The 24,006-nt window shown below is 37.0% G+C and overlaps 1 long non-coding RNA gene across 1 annotated transcript in view; it reads left to right on the top strand.

Moving 5' to 3' along the window:
• Positions 1-8,525: 8,525 nt before the first annotated feature.
• The window catches only part of LOC136028634 (uncharacterized), a 43,112-nt gene continuing 27,631 nt past the window's right edge, over positions 8,526-24,006 (top strand). Inside the window, exons 1-2 of the long non-coding RNA XR_010617853.1 lie at positions 8,526-8,627; positions 10,539-10,612. This is a non-coding gene — a long non-coding RNA (uncharacterized LOC136028634). The remainder of the gene's footprint in view (positions 8,628-10,538; positions 10,613-24,006) is intronic.

Consider the following 24,006-nt stretch of genomic DNA (forward strand, 5'->3'; position numbering starts at 1 on the left):
TTTTGCGGATGATAATTGTCTTTGGGCTGTTGGTAGATCAGTTAATGAAGTAGAATCAATTCTTCAAGATTCACTCAATCAGATAAGCCGTTGGGCTAAGGAAGCAGATATTTCATTCTCAGTAGAGAAAACCAAAGTAATGATATTTACTAGGAAAAAAAAAGTCAATAATCCTAAAATCTCATTAAATAGTACTCTACTGGATGTTGTTGATGAAATCAAGTGGCTATGGTGTTACTTTGACAGGAGACTTACATTCAGAACTCATATAAATCAAACTAAAGCTGCTTGTATTAGGAGGTTAAATATAATGAAGATGTTGTCTGCCACAAGTTGGGGTCCCAAATGTGACTTCTTAATTGAATTCTACACAAAATACATTAGGCCAAAACTGGAATATGGTTCAATAATCTATCAAATAGCCAGTAAAACCACCCTCAGAAAACTGGAGGGTATTAAGAATTCTGCCCTTCGCATAGCATTCCAGGCTCGAAAAACCACACCCGTAACATTCTTAATATCTGAAAGTGGCCTAGAAGACTTAGAGGTACGACGTCTTATCAGTGGACTTAAACACCTGAAGAAAATAAGCATGACTGAAAAAGATCATCCTCTGAAATCTTGCCTGCTGAAACATGGACAACTTTGGCTTTCAACAAATAAAAATAATGGCTGGTCAGCTGGCATTAATGCTCTTAGAGAAAAAGGCATTGAGCCCAAATTATCCGAAACGCTTCATACAAGAGATCTAATACCCACCCCCATATGGGACTACCAGAGTATAGAGTTCTTTGAAGACCTTGAACTCTGGGAAGGGCTGGATCTTGCAAACTCGTTTAAGTACCTCACAGAAGTAAGTTTTACTGACCATATTGACATATATACGGATGCTTCTAAAAATGAAAATGGAGTTGGAGCGGCATTTGTTGTCCCATCCAAGTCCATAGTGCAGAAATTCAAGCTTGATGGAAACTTGACTGTATTTGATGCTGAAGTAATTGCATTGACCAAGGCTGCAAACTTTGTATCTCTCTCATTTACCCTGGGAACTAATGTAAGAATCTGCTCTGACTCTAAAAGTGCTATTTCGGCCCTTAAAAGTTTTTATTGGTCTAAGAAACCAGCCCCAGAAACCGTGTTATGCCACACATCATTACAAGAAGTTGTCAATATGGGTATACACTTAACCCTTCAATGGATACCTGGTCATATGGGCATACCAGGAAACGAACAAGCAGATGTGGCAGCTAAAGATGCAACTATATCAGGAGAGGAGACATCCAGTGCTGTAACACCATCTATAGTATATGCTATTAGTTCAATTATACAGAAGTTAAAACACGAATCTTTCATAAATAATCAAGCTAAAAGTTCAAACTGGTTTGTTACCAAGAAACAAAAGCAGTTTTTTGAAAAGAACTTTACAGTAAGTTATTAAGACAACAGGGCAAAATACTATTCAGGCTGAAATCAGAACATGTAGGAACAAATTCATACTTAGCCCGCTTCTATAATGAAAACCCAAAGTGTAGCTACTGTGATCAAGTGGAAACAGTAAATCATCTTCTACTACAGTGCCCAGTCACTGACAGGCATAGACAAAAACTTCATGATCTTATGTGTGCAAACAAACTTAAAGACTACCATGATCTTCTTGGTAGCTCAGCAGCAATTGATGAGAATGTAACAGTGATTTCAGCAATAGTTGAATTCTTACACAAGATCTCAAGGGATAAATCCCTATGATTGACTTTCTTTATTTCAGCAGTGTTCATCCAAAGTGCATGATCCTCAAGTCACGACAGTGAGAAGGAGGATTAAATTCGTCATCATCATCATCATCATCAGGATGTTGGTTAAGACTTTGGAATCTTATCCATTCATCATTAAAGATTATCTTGGTTTTATGGGAAACTAATCCAAGGTTTCTTAAAATATTAAAAAAGGGTTTCAGGCATTATATTTTAAAATTAGACATACATGTAGGCCAAGGCTAAGGCCTTTTTTTGCGTCAACCAACCGCTGTTTTTACGTGAAACAGTGACAAAAAAGGTTGTCATGAAAAGTGTTTTTGCGTGAAAAAATTGACTGGTCGAACTCTGATTTAACCAGAACTGTCATTGTTTTAACTGTAGACTTATACGATTTATAATTATTGGCTTTCAAAATTCAGGAAGTGTATTTCCATATCTTTAAAACCTTATTAAGTGGGATTGAGGAAAGTTGTGAAACTGAAACCAGTTTCTTTGTATTTTATATATAAGCAGACCTTCCCAGGACATACTTTAGCCTTTAGACCCATCCCTGAAAGTTTTTTTTCTAATCTAACCCCCTGGTGCTCTTTTACACATCATATAAATTGTGAGGAAATGCCTGGCCTCTTATTTAACAGAATTGGCTAAAAGTCTTAGAAGTATCTTAAATCAATATACATCTGATAAAGTTTAATTTTATTTGAGATGACAAAGAACAGCATTAAAGCTGCATATTTGCTTTGGAAGACATGTGTCCCTTCTGTTGTAAAGCATTTTAGATAGATCCTAACCATGGGTGTATTGCTGTTGCAAATGGTTTTGCTTAAATGAGTGTTTAGAATACAAGTAGCAAATATAAATTTGCTGTTTTTATTATTTTAAGACAAGAATATCACAAAGCTAAGCATTCACCATGCTAGTTTGCATCTTGAGTAAATGCAATCCCTGCTGGAGCTTTGTTGACACCTGCCTTAAAATAACTTGTCTAAGTAAAATATAATGTGTATAGAAGATTATTGAAAATGGCTGTAAATCAATCTTGGTTTTTTTTTTTCAATATTTTTTTTAAAATAGTTGTTTTACTCTGGTCATAATGGTGTTCCTGGCTAAGTGGAAAGCACTCTTAGTTAGAGTTTGATTCCTGGTATTGCCAGTTTATTAGTTTTGAATGGGGGTCAGTGATGTTAGACTGATTTAAACCAGCTTAAAATGGGCAAATGGAGAAATATAGGAAAGGTAAGCAGGGAGGCTGTACAAAAGCACAGGATTTCTGGCCCCCAGCCCTTCATCCCAATTCTTGGCCACAGGGTCACAAAGTGAAAATTAGCACTGCCAGTTTAGATCTTGATGTGTCAGTGCTGCCATACTTACTTACTTGCATATTGGTGTTGAGTTTGCACACATTTTATCTTCATTGATTTCCAAGATCATTTAGACAATCACCTAGCAGTCTCAAAGCACAATTAGTATTGAATAGTTCTTTGGGCTTTTCTGGCTTTCCCTTTATAGCAAAGGTTTATTGTTGTGTATAATGTAGATATTTTAAAGTAATCAATCATTAAGAAGTCCCTTTTAGTTTTATCAAGTTTTTGGGTAATAAACCTTTTTAATTACCTTAAAATATTTATTCAGGTCCTTTACCATTGGCTGCCCTTTATATTATACTTGGTAATGATTGAAATATATTGAGGTCACTAAAAATTTTGATAATCCAACCTATTTTACCATCTTAAGGTTGTTTACAAAGGTGTTAGCTACAGAAAACTTTTAGATATAATAAAATGTAAGCAAGATGGTCCTTACTTTGGCCATATCTGTGGAAGTACTAATGAGAGCATGGGTCATTTGAAGTATGTGTAGAATTGAGTGGAATGAGAAATGAAGTGTAGGTTTGATGAGAGATGGCTTGCGAATGTGATGAGGGATGAATGTCTTGCAAGATTTTAAAATTTTGGACAACTTTTCACGTTGACAATAGAGCACAGAAGTAAATTTTGTATTTTTTTTTTTCTTTGTTTCTGTTAGACAATGTTGAATATTCTAAAGTGAATTTTCTTTTTTGTTTTGAATTGTCATGGCCCTAGGGCTCTAGTGCAATACAACTTACTAATGTTTATTCACTTTCTTTAAACAAACACAAGGTCTATGTCTCCTAGCTTTAACAAAGTCAAATGTAATTTTGAGACCAGGGATCTCAAAGTAGGTCAAAGGAACCTCTGGTAAAAATGAGCAATTTGTGATACATCTAGATTAAAATAAAGTCTTTTAGAAAACAAAAAAGACAAATGAATAAAGAAAAGTACCTTATATCATAATTATTGGGCACCCTTAAGAGAGAAATGAACAAAGCTTCAATTAAGAATCTGTTTTGTTTAAACAGACAGAAGGGACAAACCTCCAAGCTTTGACAAATATAATCTCACTTTGGGACTCCTATCTTTTCAAAGGGGACTTTCTTTGGATTTTTTTCTATCCAACTAAAACCAAAAGGGACAGCATCATATAAAAGTGACCTTCCAATTACCCTACATAGCAAGAGAAAATCATTCAGCTAGGATATGCTTTATCTCAATCCCCCTCCTAATGTGCAGAAATATGGCCCAAATTTCATATTTTCAATGGATTTAACCTCCTGTCACCTGTTTTTCTAGTTATTGTTTGTCACATTTGGTTTAATTTACACCTACATGGGATGAAGTTAGAGTTGACAAAAAAAAATGGGAAATTGGAAATTTCAGCAATAGATTTTTATATTTTGAGGATTGAGGGGTAAAGTAGAGCAAAGTTGTACATAAAATGTGTTACCAGCTATTATCCTAAAAATTATGAAGCATGAATTATTTTTCTTATTATATTTTTTTCTTTTCAGGTCCTTCTCTAGGGCTTTACCAAATCAAACATTCTATACCCAGAAAAATTAGCAACAAGCTATAGTCTATATATATAAGCTTATGTTATTTAACTATGACTTATGGAATTTATATGGAAATCAGGAAATGGATACAAGCTAAAGCAAGTAAAAAAGAAAAAAACTTCCCTATATAGCTCAGGAGACTTTTAATAGATTGCTCTTCTGATAATTGCCTATGATACATAATTTAAATATTTACCCCTGTACAGTAGGACGTTAAAACAATCTATCACAATGTAAGATATATTTAGATATGATGCTGATTTACAAATCCCAGGATTCTTTGTTGTAGTTTTCATAAATTTGTTGATAAAGTGTCATATATTAATCATATTTTATTTTATGTCATAAACATTAGCCAAACTTAACTTCTCAATAGAACTTGAGTGTGGTGGCTATAATGCACAAGTACTGCAAAAATCTTACGACACATTATGTGTCATGGTGACAGTTCAGTGAGAAAAAAAAACTATTTTTCTAGTTTAGCTTAATTTGTTATATTTTTGTACTTATCAGAAATATTTTGTTAATTTTAGGCAGCTGCTCCCCCCCCCCCCTCAAAAAATTCTTACACATTTGCTGGTTTATACTTAACTAGTATTCTACCAAAAACAAAATTAATATATATTTTGTATTGAGGAAACATAAAGCACTTCAGATTTTTTTTTATTAAGATTAAGCAGTTTGCTGTTTTCTTTTCATTATAGAACTGCACTTAATTATTTATGATAACAAATAGCTATGCTTTAGGCTATAAAAGAGCTATTAGATTGTTATATTGCAGACATGTTGCTTATGAAGTGTTAGGACCAGAGAATGACATTATAACTTGACTTCAAAACAAATTCTCTGTTTCTAAGCTAAATAAAATTCTAGATAATTATTGCTCTCTGAAATCAGGGTTCCTATGTTTTGAGTAAGATATTGATAGTCAAATTGAATTTTTCTTCTCTATACATATAAGATCTGGCTTTCAAATCAGTTAGGTAGGCCTACTGTTCTTTTGTTAGGCTAAGTCTATGATAGTGCTTTATTGTGAAGAGTCAAAATTTATAGGGATTGCAAAGGCTAGCCCGAACAATATGTTATTACAAGTTATGAGGTTAAAAGCTCTGTTTGGTAAAATTCTAGTTTAGATAAATTTGTATTATCTTGAAAAAGGTATAGGTTAGGAAAATGAAACTTTCAGGGATGGGTCTGGAGACTAAACTATGTCATGGGAAAGTGTTTTGAAGCATATAACTCTACTCCTTCTCTCTCTTAAAAATATTTACCTTAAATCACATTGTCCAATGAAATAAGGATTAAGTCCTGTAGAATTGCTGGTTAGTGATGAAGACAGTTGGAAATTTGTCCCTGGCCAAAAAAATGAAGACAGTTTGTCCCTGGCCAAAAAGTCTGTACCAAATGATTGGAGAACAGCAAATATTATACCAATTTTTAAGAATGGTGACAAGGATAACCCAGGAAATTATCGACCAATAAGCCTAACCTCAGCCATTTGCAAGATCATGGAAGGTATCATTAACCATGCTCTTATAAATTATTTAGAAGAAAATACACTTATTAGCGATAGACAACATGGATTTTGCAGGGGCAGGTCAATTGACACCAACTCTATTCAGTCATATGATCATGCAACTAAAATTTTGGATATGGGTAAACCGGTAGACATTATCTTACTCAACCAAGCCAAAGCCTTTGACAAAGTTGAACACTCATACCTGTTGCTGAAGCTTATCAGGTGCATGAGGATGCGATTGATTGGATTGGAGCATTCCTAACTGGCAGATCTCAACGTGTCATGATCTACACTGATAATGGCAATCCAGTTTACTCCTCCACTTCCCCGGTTATAAGCGGCGTCCCACAGGGAACCATCCTTGGGCCAACGTTGTTCAGCATATATATTAACGACTGTACAACTTATCAATGCAACCTTTTAACATTATATGCTGACGACTGTAAGCTCATTGGGCCTGCTGAAACTGAAGAAGAAAGAGCCTGCATTCAGCTGGACCTTGACAGGCTATCCTCTTGGTCATCAACTTGGGCCCTACAATTCAATGCAACAAAATGCAAGGTACTGCACTTAGGGCACAATAACCCCCCCCCATCCCTACCATATAGGGTGTGATCAGTTGGAAGCAGTTGCCGAGGAAAGAGACTTAGGCGTCATTGTGGACAAAGATTTAAAATTCCACAGCCACACTCACACTCAGGCTCCGGTTGCAAAAGCTAATTGAGCTCTTGGACTCATTAAGCACTCTTTTGTAACCAGAAAGTCATGTTTGGTTATAAAACTTTATAAATCCCTTGTCCATCCCCACCTTGAGTTTGGTTTGACTTTGGCCTTTCCCCAAAATAAAATGGACACAAGAGCCCTTGAAAGTGTACAAAGGAGAGCAACCAAACTGGTCTGTGGCTTAAATAATGTCCCTTACCAGGATTGCCCAGGATCTCTGAGACTTCCAACCCTCACCTATCGAAGATATAGAGGAGATGTGATCATGGCACGCAAAATTTTCAAATCCTGTCACCTGAACCAGATCTTCACCCCTCTTTGGCTAACAATTCAAGAGGTCACAGTCTTAAGCTTCACCTGCCTGGATGTCGGAGAAGGGAACGACGTGGTTTCTTTTCCATTCGGGTGGTCCCCCTCTGGAATAGCCTATCCGAGTCTACCATCCAAGCTGAGACACCCCACTCCTTCAAGGCTGGAGTCAACAGGGACTGGGAGAGGGCCAAGTGGAGGCTGGACTGGGAAGCTAAGCCAACATAATTACATCACTCACCACCAGCAAGAACTACAGGAGGATCTACCACCTTATCTTGCTGGCAAATGCAATTTAAGGTAAATCTCAATATTTGGTCTACACCCTTAAAAATGATTGTGTTATAAAAGTGAAACCCTTGCAAAATAAATTTTCTACTTAAATGACAAGAAAAAAAGCATTTTTAGTGTCATAACTTTGTTCAATTCCAAATTATGAAGTTTCCAAGATTTGGAAACTTCCAGGAAATACATTTCCTAAATTCAAATATGAAACACTGATAGCCTATGGCTTAAGATTCTACTCAAGTAACAAGAATTGCATTTTCAGAGCTAAAACCAGAGAAATAGAAACTGCTAGCTGAAAATTAAGGTAAGATGTTGTTTTGCCAAAATTTTAATAGTTACAGACCAGTCAAGTATGCAAAATTCTAAGACTTAAAAATCAGAAGAGGGTTATCACATAAGCTTAGTAATAGCTTCTCAGAGCATATTTTTAGCTATGGATTAATCACTGAAAGTTTCATTCTCCTAACACAACTCCTTTCAAAGATAGCAAAAAGTAGCTAAACTGGAATTTCACTGGAAATTTAATCTATAGCCTGGTATTAGAATTCCAAATTCAAAACAAAAAAAAAGTCAAACTAGAATTTTACCCTCTGTATAGGGTAGCTCAACAAAGCCAAAATCTTATCATTTAGGACTTTTTATAGATGATTTTGCTTTTAAAGTATGAATAAAACATTTTCCAAGATATATTTCTTCAAATATACCAGAGAGTATGATAGACTCAACTCACTCTGACCTCAAATTAATGTGAAATATGTAAAATCCGGAGGAAATTGAGCCAGCGCCAAATCATTTAATTATGATAGAATGCCACTCTTAACAAAAAAAGTTACGACATTGAATAACTATGCTTATAAGTATTAACTTAAACCTTTCAACGTTATCTTAAATTTGAATAGTCTGCTTAGTCTGTCGCTTCTTCACGTTTTTCTTAGCACTGCCAACTGATGTACGCTATGATACTCTCCGCTGCAAGAAAAACGACTTTTTGGAGATCCGCAATAGGTCAGTCATCCGTGCGGACTTCAAGAGAAACAGCTCAAGTGTAACTTACCAACAAAGAAAATAAACTACAACAGATAGAAATTTACAAGTGGAAAGTTGTTTTTCTGCAGAAGAGGTTGTATCCAAAGAGGTTTCACAGCAAAGTCAATGAATTTAGTGTTTCTGGGACAATGTTGTTAGTTAGTTGGTTTACAGAATTGTTTGTGGGGCAACAGCTTTTTCCAGCTAGTTGGAAAAGGAAATGTTTTCTGGGGCGAAGTTTTTCATCAGCTAGCTGGTTAATAAACATTTTTCTGGGGAAAAGTTACTTGGAAGTGTTTCTGGGGTAATGTTTGTTTCTAGCTAGTTGGAAATAAAGTATTGCCTGGAAGAAATTACTTGCCAACTAGTTGGAAAGAAAAAGTGTTGCCTGGGAGAAATTACTCACCAACTAGTTGGAAAGTGAATAGTTTTCTGGGGCAAATTTTTTTTGTCAACTAGTTGAAAAATTTGATTATTGTTACAGGGATTATAGGCCTATAGCAAAGCTAATTATTAAGGCTATAACTTTAAACTAGGCTTGTTAAAATTTTAAATGATGGTCTTTTCTCCCTCTTGAAAAGCAGTTGAGCTTACTAAATTACTTTTTTAGGGATGGATCTAGGGTTCAACAGTGGCATCAATTGAGAGGGAATTCCCCTAGAATTTGAAAAATACTTTAGGGTTTTTTCATTGGAATATATCTATTTTGGGACATGCATCAAAGAAACAAAAACAACCCCCTAGATTTTAAAACTGCACTAAGCAATGGGTAAAATATATTGTGGTCACTAAAACTTTAACAATTTTACATATTCTACCACTATTAATTTGAAAAAAAAAAGGTGATCTAGACATTTAACATTCAATTCACCACAAAAAAAAATTTCATTTAGACCCACTAAAGGTTAGATAGTAATGAAAAAGCTTCAATTACAATTTAAAAAAAGTAAGCCTCATAGCTTCTAGAAATTTAACCCTACCTTTGGAACCAGGGATCCTGAAGCAGGGCAAAATCTTGAAAATGACCTTCTAGTATAGGTCATTTGTAAAAAAAAAAAAAGAGTATCAAAACTGAGACAAAAACATTCTTACATATAGAAAAGAAACAAGACAGATGAATAAAGGAACATATAGTATTTATGCTAATAAAATGCAAGATAAAAAAGATCAAAACTTCAATTATGCACCTGTTTTCTTTAAACAGATGGGAGGAATAAACCTCCAAGCTTTAAAAAATTCAATCTCACTCTTGGGAACAGGTAAGTAACTTGCAAACCAGATGGTTAACAGAAGAGTTTCTGTGGCATTGTTGTTTGCAAACTAGATGGTTAACATAATTATTTCTGAGGCAACAACTTTTTCCAGCTAGTTGGAAAAGAAAATATTTTTTGGGGCAAAGTTTTTCATCAGCTAGGTGGTTAATAAAAATTATCTGAGGAAAAGTTACTTGCCAACTAGATGGTTAATAAAAGTGTTTCTGTGGCAATGTTTGTCTCTAGCTAGTTGGAAAGAAAGTGTTGCTGGGGAGAAATTACTTGTCAACTAGTTGGAAAAGAAATAGTTTTCTGGGGTGAATTTTCTTGTGAACAAGTTGACAAATTTGAGTATTGCTATAGAGATTGCCAAATTATGCAACTAGATGGCAAAAATATTTGCAAAGAATAGTAGGAATGTGGAAAAACATTTTAGTGCTTTAGTTGAGCCTGTGCATGTGCAGACACAGTTATTGGGTATTGATGTTCCTGATATTGTTGATAGGCTGGATAGTAGCATTCAAGCTGATATTTTTGCGATCTGTGATCAGTGAAGGAAAAACAAAGATAAAAAACAACTGAATATTTTACTATTATCTTGAAGTCGTTTAAAAGAAAAATCTCAATTTTTGAAAAATCAACAGACACTTAGCACTAATCATCCCGTTGATAATTTCCACCCTAGGGTTACCCCGTGCACTGACATTTTCTGTGTGAGAATAACTTCTCATTTAGTATAGCTTTTATTTCAGGTCGAAGTTGTGGAACCATCTCTGAGTCCTACAGCCTCTACCAAGTTGATGTGATGTGAAATGACATTTGTGAAGTAAGTGCCCTCGCTTAATCTAGGCGGGTTTGTATTGTGACGATTCTCAGTCTTGAAGACGGGAATGTTTTCTCCTTTCCTTTTTTTTTCTGTGCATTGTTGTTTATGTAGAAAGGATTGTTTCGTTCTTTCCAGTGTCTTTTTGTTTTTGTTTCTATTGCAGTGTTAGTACCATGGCTTTCAGCATGAAAGTGCCCTGTTTTGCTAAGCCCAGATCAAGTCTGGACGTACCAAAAGAATTGTTGATCGACTCCGTTCCACCTTCAGAAATAGTAATTGGGGGTGGGAGGGCTTGTGAGGTTTCTGTGGGTCATTTTGGCGGACAAAAAGTAGCCTTAAAAAAATATATAGGAATCCGCGGTAATGCCAAATACGAGTCAGTTATTTTAAAGGAAGCTGCTGCCATTTATAAAACACGCCATGAAAACGTTGTTGGGATTAGGTTTGTCTGTTTGAAGGAGATGACCCTCGGCCTCGAATACTGCGAGAAAGTTTTGACGGATGAAGATGGGAATCCACATTCTTTTAACAATGCCAGGCAAATTCTTGGTTTCCTGTCCGTCTTGAGTAGTGAAGTAAGCAGGGAAATCGCTCCTGTCTTATTTAGTTCAATGGCTTGTCAGGTTTCAGAGGGCTTAAGGTATCTTCACTCAATAAAGATCATCGATGCTGACCTCAAATCGGCTAACGTTTTGGCCACTGAAAAAAGGGGACACGACGATTCTTGACTCTTTAAATTAGCAGATTTTGGAGAAAGCCGATTATCACTTGTGGCATCAGTCGTTACTTCAACTACTCAAGATCAGTCTCAGCAAAATCGGGGTGGGACAATATGTTTTATGAGCCCAGAAAGATGCGAGAGCAAACGTCCTACCTTTGCTTGTGACCTGTTTTCTTTTGGAATGTTTCTATATGAGCTACATGATTTTACGATCAAGTTTCCCTTCGAAAAGGATGGTTTTCATGTTGACGTGATAGTCAATAAAATTATGACTGGGGTGTTGCCCTGTCATGAAGATATGTCAAGTCCCCTAAAAGAAGTTTTTCTGAAATGTTGCGCGTTTGAGCCGAAAGCTCGTCCCACTGTCTTCGAACTTTGCAAAATGTTGACTGAACTTGCCCCTGAAGCTTTCATGCAGCCAGATCGTGCTCTCAATTCCACAATTCAATTTCCAATACTCAATTCCAATAATGATTCCTATCAAGAGAATTTTTCTGTGTCAGATCTACCATTGACTGACCTTAGTCAACCTGTTTCTCACACCGAATTTTCCAGTTCCTGTCTACCTGACTCTCATCTATTGGTTTCAGAAGTTATGGTGCCTGCTACGGAACCGTCTCAAATGATCTTGGATGCTGTCGCTGGCTGTGCACTTCGAAATTTTGGCATCACGCAGCTGAAAGATTTTCAGATTCGTAGTATTACTAACATTCTAAAAAAAGAAGATGCTTTAGTTGTTTCAGGCACTGGAAGTGGAAAGTCGATTTGCTATCAAATTCCATCTGTTATGGAATCAGGTATTACTCTTTTGGTTGTTCGAACCATAGCACTGCGCAAGGATCAAAATGATTTTTTACTTTCACGTGGTATTGATTCCTTTGTTGTTGGTGAAAAAATTGCTCCTGTCGAATACGACCAACAAGTGACCGCCATTTCAGATTTGTCTGAAAATAAACCTGTGATTTTAGTAGGTACTCCAGAAAGTTTTATGGGCCGGGAAGGATCGTTAGGGTTCGTTCGGAGGCAAAGATCTCTTTTAGACAGACGGTTGAAATTTGTAGTCTTTGACGAGTGCCATCTACTCTACGACTGGTGTGGCTTTAGAAGTTCCTTTTTGGAACTGAAGAGCTTGAGAAGTTTTTTCCCTCGCACAACTTTCCTTGCATTGACAGCAACTCTGCTGCCCAAAGACGAAAAACTGATTATAGAGGAGTTTCTTCACAACCCTTGTGTAGTTCGAATGTCTGTTGATAGGCCAAATGTAAGGCTGGAGATTTCGCATTACAGCCCACCTTCAGGTTTGGAAGGTAGTGTGGATTGGGTTGAAAGTTGGTCTGAAGCTGCCAAGAGGATCATTGGAACAGTTAATGGACAGCTAGCCATAGTATATTTCTCGTATGCGCGGGAGGCCAATGCTGCATGTTCGGCCATTTCCAGTTTAGGAGTCAAGGCTGCGGCGTTCACTGGAGAGTGCTCATCACTGGATAAAAATCACATTCATGCTGCAATGAGAAATGGGGAGATTGAGATACTCTGCGCCACTACTGCGTATGGCTGTCACTTGAATCTTCCAGACGTTCGTTGTGTTGTTCGTTTTGGCTTGCCAAAAAACATGTCGTCTTGGATGCAGGAGCAAGGTAGAGCAGGACGCGACTGAAAACCTGCTAGGGCCGTAAAAAAGTATGATATTAATCGCTGCGTATTCTGGCTTGACGGATCATCTGATGGAGACAAAAAATCAATGTTAACCAACTTTGTGGATGTTCTGAAATACACCTATTCTGGCTTCTCTGGCCTTTGTCTCCGTAAATTTCAGGTCGAATATTTCGGCGAAAGCTTGCCCCAGGGCGACGCTCAAAACTGCTGCCAGAGTTGTGATGACCAGAGTTTTCAGGATGCTTCCGGTGAAATTCGTAAAGTTGTAGACTGTTTGAAGCTGTTTTATGATAGGGGAATTTCATCCGTTTCGGAAACGCATATAACATCTTTTCTCATGGGCAGATCGGAGAAGTGGCTGCGGTAACATCTGGTTGATGCAGATTACACAGCCTATCCTTTCCATAGTTTCGTTGGTGTTAAAGGCCAGCATGTACTCTCAGGTCTGATTCGTCAAGCGTCGTCGCTAGGTATCGTAACGATTCACTTGCGTGAAATGTTTTTTGGTGGTAGGAGGGAGGTCAGGAAATTTTTTTCGCTTGGAATGTCTTTGCCAGAAGTGGTCAAGCTCCCACCAGTACTGTATTCAAAGAGCGCTTTTTCTGTCTGCACCTCACTCACGCCTTCTAGAAAGCCGAGACCAGGCGTCGTTGACAAAGTTTTGGCAGCACTACTCTCTGGATCTTGGAAAAATGCAACGCTTGGCATGCTCAAATATCCAGGGTATACTGAAAACTCGGGTGTTTCCGAGGTTCTCTTTATTGACGACGTGAAAATAATTTATGACGGAGATGACGACTATGTTTACCTGATGGGTAATATACAACTGACTAGGAAGGGAGGCATGCCAAAATTTGAGAAAGTGGTCATGCTTCCGAATGACGAGTCTCAGATTAGCGTTTTAGTCCGTGTCAATGAATGCGCTGGGGTCAAACAGTGCACAGCAGCAGGCTGTGAGTTTTCTCTTCAGAACTGTTTCAGCAGAAACATTTACCTCGAACATCCAGATGAGCCGCTCAAAAACAAGTGTTGTGGTTGTCGAATAGCTTTCGTTTGTCCTGTCAAAAAGAAAGATCGTCGACGGTGGGTCATTTCCTTTAGCAATGATGATGGACGACTCCACTCTCACGCCCAGCCACCGGAAAACCGTCTAGTCTCTAGGGTTCGTTCTGACATTGTAGGGGCTGTAGCACGTGACCCAACATTGGCAGTTTCTGAGATTCATAAAGGGGTTGGTGTTGGTTATATTTTGGGCGAAAGGAATTTAGCTGCGGTTAATTTGGACCGCGTCAGAAAGTTTGTTGATGCAGTGTGGAAGGGGCCTGATTCTCTTCCTCGATTCCTTGAAACCTTTAACGAGGCTATGCTTAAGGAAATACCATTGTTTCAAAACGATGACGAACAGATCAACCTCGAAATGCAGCAGGCCACCCTAAAGTACCTATGTTTTTTCTCTTTGGATCAAGGCAATTCTCTTTGTCTTTTAATGTTCGACATTCACATCGATGTCCTGGCAACAGCTGATTTTTACAGCTAACTTTTACAGTTAGGCCCTCTATATACTGAATATTTACGTGCTTGACATTTCGATGCTGTTTCCCCCTTTGTCAAAAATAAGTCGAATTTTCTCAGGCCCGTAGCTTTTGATGAATAAATTTGTTTTTTTTTAATTTCCATTACTCTTGGGCTGAGTCCCTCTTTACACACAGACCACTACCATGAAATGCGTGATATTTTCCTTATGGATTACACAAATTTTGGAGATGAATATTCAACTGAACCACTAATGCATCCTGAAATTTAAATGTTCTATAAGTTTTCGATAGTTTTAAATTTATTGTATATTTAAAAATACCCTCGATAACAGTTTGGACCTAAATTTTATCCAAAATTTATATTTTTTGCAGAAGTAAATAGGGCAAAAAATGACAAATTTGTTAAGACACTTTGTTATTTAAAAATGACTATATCTTAAGATTCTGCTGAAATAAGCTCCATCTTGATATCTTAAAACAAATACTACTGTTATGATCACAAGAAGAAACAGCTAAAAAACGGTTGCATATCCCTAAGCATCCTTTTTGGGAAGAATCTACAATTTGTATCTTAAATGTGTATTATATTTAAGACCTTTTTGAAAAATAGATTGTTTATCAACATAAAATACGATTTGAAATAGTAAAACATTTACTGGTCCTTTTTTTCAAAGTTATCACAATCAAAATTTTTAGATAGCCATTATAATTACCGTGGGGAGTAAAACTATCCCTCATAGGCTATTGGGGGAGGCCTGTAAGCTATGAATTTTTTCTAATCTGTACGTATAGTATTTGTTATTGGGAAGTATACAGACACTTTCAGGGGTAGGGGATTTTGTGCTTGGGTGTGGTTTCTTTGGTAGAATTTTTCATGGAGAGGGAAATTTCTGGGGGGGGGGGGGTTCCATGGGAACTTGTACCTAGGGCGATTTGAAAGAATTACTGTCCGAGATTCTTTTTAATTGTCATACTTTCCATTTGCCATGTCAGTTTTGAAGTGAAGATGATTCCGAAAGAATTATACTGGGGCTATTTTCAGTATATTTGGATTTCTAGGATATACATTTTACGGAAAGAGACGATTTCCGAAGTGATTGAGGAAATAATTGAAACTTAGTCTTTTTTAAATGAAAGCAAACCAAGGAGAATTTTCACGCTAAATCGACGGCAAAAATATTTATGGGGGTGGGGTTTTTACTGTCTTGAGGGGGGTTTACTGGAATTAGTAAGCGTAGGAAAAATTTCCATGCATGATTTTCCCGCGAGAGGAGAAAAGGGAATATATAATGGAGGGTTAGCCAAATTTACGGACGTTATTTGAAAAATGATCAGATTAAGAGAATATGATTTTTTAACTGAAAATAAAGATCATTAAAACTCAAATGAACAGAATTTATTATGTATATAAAGGGACTGCCCCCTCCTCAAAACTTTGCTATTTACGCTTAAGTCTGACTTCTAAAAATGTCTAAATCTTAAGGTTCTGCTGGAATGAGCTCCATCTTGATATCCTAAAATAAATATTACCATTACGATCAATCAAAGAAACAGTAAAAAAAACGTTTGCATATCCCTAAGCATCTTTGTTGGGAAAAATACACATTTTGTATCTTAAATACGGATTATATTTAAGGCTTCTAAGATGACTGTAAGCTATGAAATTTGTCCAATCTGTACGTATAGTATTTATTATTAGGAATTATATAGACGCTTTAGAAGGGGAGAATTTGGTACTTGGGGTGTTTTTTTTTGGTATAATTTATCATGGAGAGTGAAATTTCTGGGGGGGGGGGGATTTTGCATGGGAAATTCTATCTGGGGTGATTTGAAAGAATTAGTGTACCAAATTCTTTTTAATTGTCATACTTTCTCTTTGCCAAGTCAGTTTTGTAGTGAAGATGGTCCCAGAAGAATTATTCTGGGGCTATTTTCAGCATATATGGATTCAAGGAAAAAATTTTACTGAAAGAGAGGATTTCCGAAGTGATTGAGGAAAGGATTGGAAATTAGTCTTTTTCAAATGAAAGCATTCTAAGCAGAATTGTTCAGGCCGACCGCAAGAAAATTTACGGTGGATGGCTTTTTTACTCTCTGGAGGGGGCTTTACGGGAAGTAGTTTACGTGGGATAAATTTATATGCAAGAGTTTCCTGTGAGAGGGGAGAAGGGAATATTTAATTGAGGGTGAGTCAAATTTATGGTTGTTATTTGAAAAATGATCAGAATGAAAGAATGAACAGATTTTGATCAGAATAAACATATTTTATTACTAAATAACATCTTAACGAAACATCTAAACTGCACGAAACATGCAGTCTACAATTGCTGCTCCTATGATGATTCCGCCTAAAAAAAAAATAACTGTAATAATTTTTTTTCCAATTCACGAAAAAATTGCACCATCTATAACAACAAATGAGTCCCAAGGTCAAGCAGATTACTCTTTTTAACTTCCAGATAACACTTCCAGATAAGCTAGACACTTCTAGCTTAAAGATAAGCTCCAGACACTTCCTAGATAACTTCCTAGATAAGCTCCAGACACTTCCAGATAAGCTAGGAAGATGAAAGTTGGCAGGCGTATCAGGGACCAGATGAGATTAAATTAGAAATAGTCCCTTCCTCGATTCAACCATCTAGGGGGGGGGGTTGAACAATCAAGATAGTTGAGAACAATTTTATTTGCCGATAAAGCTAATGATTGTTCTTCTTTAACCTGGCTTGTGATCTAGGAATATGGTTCTTGCTTAGGGTGCGAGAGGTCTCAGGTTTGAATCCAAGATCACCCCAAGTTTCACATGGAGAAGAACCGAAACTAGATACGTGATCTGTGGGAGGTGAATATGCCCAATATCCCTAAAGATTCTGGATCCTTCTACTATGCTGAACAAAATAGCTGTATCAAAGTAGTAGTTGAAGCAATGGTAATAGTAGTGGCATAGCTAGTAAATGTTGCTGCAGTAGTAGTAATAGTAGTAGTGCGTACATATTCCCTTTTGTTCAATTGATCTTCCCCCTTAAGTATTCTACGAGAGTTCCAACTTAATACCCAAATCAATTCTTGAGATAAGTACTTTTGACGATTCATGTTTAAATCGTCAAATTAAAATAGTAAATTAAAATAGTAAAATAGTAAATTTCAATCAGATGCGTTTGGTGAGAAGAGTAGCGGTTGGGGGCTGGGGCTAGTTGACCTCCATCACTTTTGACTCTTAACAGGGAACTAGAACTTCTAATTTCAACCAAACGAGCCACCTCTAAAGTTTATACAACCATTCCTTCCATAGGAACCTTAAATGCCCCATGAGCATAACTTAAAACCGTCACCCTTAGGTTCTGGTTGTTTGTATTAACCCTGAAAGCATTTTTATATGATAAAAATTTATATTGGATACATCTCGGGATAACACGACGTGTTTGTGGAGGGGGGGGGGTAGCTGCACTTTAATCACTTTGACTTTTTAAAAAGGCACCAGAACTTTTTATTACCAATCCAATGAGTCCCTTCAAAAGCATATATGACATCACTTTCAATAGGTACCTTATATGCCCCCAGGACATAACTTACAACCCCCGCCCTGAAAGCTGTACAACCCCTTCCCTCAAATGCATAATTTTTTTCAAATTTCGATATAAGACGTTAAAGGAAATGATGAGCCTGGAGGGGGGGGGGGGCTAGTTGCTCTCAAATTACTTTTGATTCTTAAAATGGGCAGAATAACTTCTAATTTCAAAGTAAATGAGCCCCATTTGAAGTCTATACGGCCGCCCATTCGATCAATATTTTATAAGCCTTAATGGCAATTTATAGCCCTATCTCTAAGCCGCAGGGGGATGTGTAAAACCTAGAGGAATTATCATATGTTCTTTGGACTATTTTGAACAACATTGCTATCTCATAATTTCAATTAGATGGTGTTGGTGAAAAAACATTGGTTGTTGGAGAGGGGGTGGGGCTAAATGCTCTCTGTTACTTTTAACTCTTAAAAAGGAACTAGAATTTCCAATTTTCAACCAAATGAGTCTCTTCTAAATTTAATTAACCATCCCTTCCATAAAAACCTTAAGGCCGTGATTAAGTGAACTTGAAAACATCGAGCATCAAAATTGAAGTTAGGTTAGTCTTCTGTCTTTTAATTCTCTAGAGACCGTCGAATGTCAAAACTTCAAATAGTACCAATTATCAAGTCTTGTGAGAGGTTTTGATAGACAGCTTCCTTTGGTGAGATGCTTCAGCCGAGGAATAGTAATATATTTGGCTGGGTCTTGCAAAGCTTGGTTACTGACCAAGGGAGAAGAGAAAATGAGCAAAAGAGCACTATCATTCTCAAATACAAAATGCCCATGTATATAAAACTGGGACGGCAAGCACAGAGTGCTTTTGAAAATTTATTGTTTTTTCCACTTTTTTTCCTAGGAATAGGCTAATTAAAATACTTTAGTTGATTAATTCGAAACTAAACACCAAACTTAGTTGAAAGCTTTCTTCGAGGATTCTCTGAAAACCAAAGTTTTCTTACGAATTGAATTGAAAAAAAAACAAACTGAAAGTAAGGAGTGACATTAAAACTTAAAACGAACAGAAATTACTTCGTATATGAAAGGGACTGCTTCCTCGTGAACGCCCCACTCTTTACGCTAAATTTTTTACTGTTTTAAAAATAGAGTTAAGAGAAAGAGTCGGACTTTAGCGTGAAGAGCGGGGCGCTGATGAGGACGCAGCCCCTTTCATTTTGAAGTAATTTCTGTTCGTTTTATGTTTTAATGTTACTCCTTACTTTAAGTTAAAAAACACTTGTTTTTATTTAATTTAATTTCTGAACGTTTTCGAATCAATGCATGTTTTGATTTATGCTCTCCGCAGATGAATAATTAAAACGAAATTTGTGTATTTATTTTTTTTTGGCTAAATGGTTTTCTCATAGTTTTGATCGAATGATCTTGAGGAAAAAAAAGAAGCGCGGATGGAGGTCTAGTTGCCCTCCGATTTTTTGGTTACTTAAAAAGGCAACTAGAACTTTTATTTTTTTATGAATGTTTTTATTAGTAAAATTATTAGTAAAAATAAATTTTATTAGTTAAAGATATACGCAACTTAAAAATTAGCTTACGTAAAGAAACTTCTGTATTCTCATATTTTTATTACATATATGAGGGGGTTCACCCCCTCGTCAGTACCTCACTCTTCACGCTAAAGCTTAAATTTTGTCCCAGTTTCTTAAGAATGACCCCTGAATAACAAAAGCCGTAGAATAAATAGTTGAAATTTCTAAAAATACTTTAGCGTAAAGAGCGAGGTATTAGGAGGAAGAGAGCCCCTCATATGCGTAATAATTTCTGTTCCTTTTAACAGAAATTATTCTGGAATATTTACAGGAATTAATATTTACAGGAAAATAATAACAGGAATATTCTGTTCCTTTCAGTTGAAAAACTTTGTCATATTTATTTTTTCATTGTTTTTTTAAATAATGCTAGAAAATCCTGCGCTCCCTTCATGGAAATTTTCTTCCCCCATGACAAATTCATCCATGAAAAGTTCCACCGACATATCCCCCTCTTCTCAACCCCTGCCCCCAACCAAATGAAAACGCCCCAGAAAACGTCTGTACACTTCCCAATAACCATTACTATATGTAAGCACTGGTCAGTGTTAGTAACTTGTAGGCCCTCCCACGGGGACTGTGGGGGGGTAGGTCATCCCAAAAGGCATAGTTGTAAAGATTTTCAACTACGCTGAATAAAATGGCTATCTCACAATTTTGATCCGGTGACTTTGGGAAAATAATTAGCGTGCGACGGGGGCCAAGGTGCCCTCCGATTTTTTGGTCAATTAAAAAGGGCACTAGAACTTTTCATTTCCGTTAGAATGAACCCTCTCGCAATATTCTAGGACCTCTGGGTCGATACGATCACCCCTGAAAAAAAACAAACAAATAAACACGCATCCGTGATCTGCCTTCTGACAAAAAACACAAAATTCCACATTTTTAAACAGTTCGTGGTAACAAGCTGTAGTAAGGAGCGACCAGGCTCAATAGTAACCAAAACTAAAAAAAAAATGGAATTTTGATACCAATAGTTATATCAAAAGAATGGCATTTTAATGCTGATTTTAAATATATAAGTTTCATCAAGATTAGTCTTACCCATCAAAAGTTACGAGCCTGAAAAAATTTGCCTCATTTTAGAAAATAGGGGGAAACACCCCCTAAAAGTCATACGATCTTAACAAAAATCACACATCAGATTCAGCGTATCAGAGAACCTTGTTGTGGAAGTTTCAAGCCCAATCTATAAAAACGTGGAATTTCGCATTTTTTGCCAGAAGACAAATCACGGATGCGTGTTTATTTGTTTTTTTTCCCAGGGGTGATCGTATCGATTCAGTGGTCCCATAATGTCGCGAAAGGGCTCATTCTAACGGAAATGATAATTTCTAATACCCTGTTCAAGTGACCAAATTGGAGGGCACCTAGGCCCCCTCCCACGGTCATTTTCCCCCAAATTCACCGGATCAAAATTCTGAGATAGCCATTTTATTCACCACAGTCGAAAAACCCAATAACTATGTCTTTGGGGACGACTTATTCCCCCGCAGTCCCCGTGGGAGGGGCTGCAAGTTACAGTCTTTGACCTGTGTGTACATATAGTAATGGATACTAAGAAGTGTACAGACGTTTTCAGGGGGATTTTTTTTTGGTTTGGGGGGATATTTGAGGGGGAGGGCTACCGGGGAGGATTTTTCCATGGACGAACTTCTCATGGGGGAAGAGACTTTCAATGGAGGGGGCGAAGGATTTTCTAGCATTGTTTAAAAAAAAAACAATGAAAAAAGAAACATGAAAAGTTTTTTTTTCTACTGAAAGTAAGAAGCAGCATTAAAACTTAAAACGAACAGAAATTATTACGCATCTGAGGGGTCTACCTCCTCGTAATACCTCGCTCTTTACGCTAAAGCATTTTTAGTAATTTCAACTATTTATTCTACGGCCTTTGTGATTCAGGGGTCATTCTTAAGGAATTGGGACAAAATTTAAGCTTTAATATCAAGGGCGAGGTATCGACGATGGGTGAGCCCCCTCATATACGCAATAAAAACATACGAATATTGAAGTTCGCTACGTAATTTAATTCGTAAGTTACGTATATTTTTTACTTATGAAAACGTTCGTATAAAGTTAAAAGTTATAGTTGCCTTTTTAAGTAATCAAAAAATAGGAGGGCAACTAGGTCTCCTCCCTCGCTCCTTTTTTCTCAAAATCTTCCGATTAAAACTGTGAAAAAGCCATTTAGCCCCAAAAAATTAATATGCAAGTTTCGTTTTAATTATTTATGTATTAATTATTTATGCAAACCATGCATTAATTCAAAGACGTCCAGAAATTAAACAAAAAAACGAGTTTTTTTAAATGAAAGTAAGGAGCGACATTAAAACTTAAAACAAACAGAAATTATTCCGTATATGAAAGGGGCTTTTCCTCCACAACGCCCCGCTCTTTACGCTAAAGTTTGACTCTTTCTCTTAACTCTACATTTTAAAACAGTAAAAACCCCTAGCGTAAAGAGCGGGGCGTTGAGGAGAAAAAGCCCCTTTCATATACGGAGTAATTTCTGATCGTTTTAAGTTTTAATGTCGCTCCTTACTTTCACTTAAAAAAACTTTTTTTTTGTTTAATTGTAGATAGGAGCTTGAAACTACAGTAGGATTCTCTGATACGCTGAATCTGGTGGTGTAAATTTCGTTAAGGTTCTATGATTTTTACGGGTTGTTTCCTCCTCACCTGTGCTTCCAAACTTAAGTCTCTAGCCGGCAATCCTTCAATTCGTCACAATCCAAGTTTCTACCACCAGTCACGACCCAGTAGGGCAACGGAGAGGAAGCTACGGGGTTCTGCTCCGCCTCAAGGTTTGTCGCTTGACCTAAATCTCTTGACTTGTCTAGTTCTTCACCGTACCGCATTATTAGGTATTTTGGATATTTACATCTACCAAGCTCCACATACTTTTTACAAAGGCGCTGTCTATGTGTGGTAACACTTTTAAGATGTATACCTCGCTTTGATTTAATTTTCCCCATGATTTCGGCTTTGTGTGCACAACTTTACTCCAGGGTTCCTGACTATTTCTCATTTCTAGGTTTCTTCATTGCATTGAAATAATTTATGAAAATTTCACACTCTATTAACAAGCAGCTGATTATACCAGCTTGTCATTTTGGTCTCTGGGGGGTATTATCGGCGATCTGAAAAGATTCTTTCTGGCAACCGACTTGTAAAAATTTCAGGTAGCTGAAAATATTCTAGGGGACTGTTAGAAAACAGGAAAATAAATCGAAAAATGGTTCCAATCATCTTACAGGTTATTGTCTTCCGCTCATGATAGTACCAATTTTGTTCTAAAAGCAATATCCTTTATCGAGTACACTTGTGAAAAAGACCTAGACATTTTCTAAGATATCTGAGCAATTAGAGGAAATAGAGCAAAATCCTTTCAAACATTTTGTAGCATCTTCAAGAAGCTATGGCCTGATATTAAAAGCGGCATTTTCCGCCAATGAATACTCGAGTACTTTTTAAACATAAATTTTCAATTTAACATGGGATTTTCGAGTTCCATCAGTTCACTTAATCACGGCCTTAAAGGCTCCCGCTGCGTAACTAATATCCCTCGCCTCCAGGCTCTGTTGGTTTGTATCAACCCCAAAAGTCTTGTTATATTTGGACTATTTTGAATAAAAAGACTCTCAAAATTTATATGAGATGCATTTTAAGACAATACAACTTGTGCGTGTGGATGAGGGGGTAACTACCTTACGATCACTTTGACTCTTAAAAAGCGCACTAGAGCTTTGATTAGCAGTCCAATGAGCCCCCTTTGAAGTTTATATGACCATGCTTTCTATAAAAAACCTTATATGCCCCCAGAGTGTAACTTACAACCCTTGCCTTGGTACTGTGGGGGGTTGTCATCCTCAAAGACACAATTTCCCGGGCCTTTCAGATACGTTGAACAAAAGACTATATCAAAATTTCTATCCGCAGTGTTTGGAAAATATATAGATGTAGGGGGGGGGGGTATTTACCCTCCTCTCTCTCTCTCTCTCTCTTTCTATTTACCTGCAAACGTTGGAAGATGAAGACCAAGGAAGTTGGAAGATGAAGATGGCACGGTGTGGGCAGTGGGAGGATCTTCTTCTCCTCCCTCTTTTTCTTCTCGTTCTTCTGCTCCTACATCTTCTTCTTCTCCAGTTCCTAAATCCTGAAAAAGTGATCCTTTTAGAAAGCTTAAGTCACAGCTTCACATACAAATTTTAGGACGGTTCTGGTTTTAGCTAATACCGGTATCATGTTCAGGGAATTTAGAAGTAGAGTTTTCGAATAAGGAGCCATGTCTTTTCTCCAGAAGGAGGCATGAGAGTCTCCAATGGCTTGAGTGCAGCTTTTGCCTAAATTTGGACGAGTATGTCGAAAAAAAAAT

The sequence above is a fragment of the Artemia franciscana genome, chromosome 7, assembly GCF_032884065.1.
Source record: "Artemia franciscana chromosome 7, ASM3288406v1, whole genome shotgun sequence".
Classification (NCBI taxonomy): Eukaryota; Metazoa; Arthropoda; class Branchiopoda; order Anostraca; family Artemiidae; genus Artemia; species Artemia franciscana.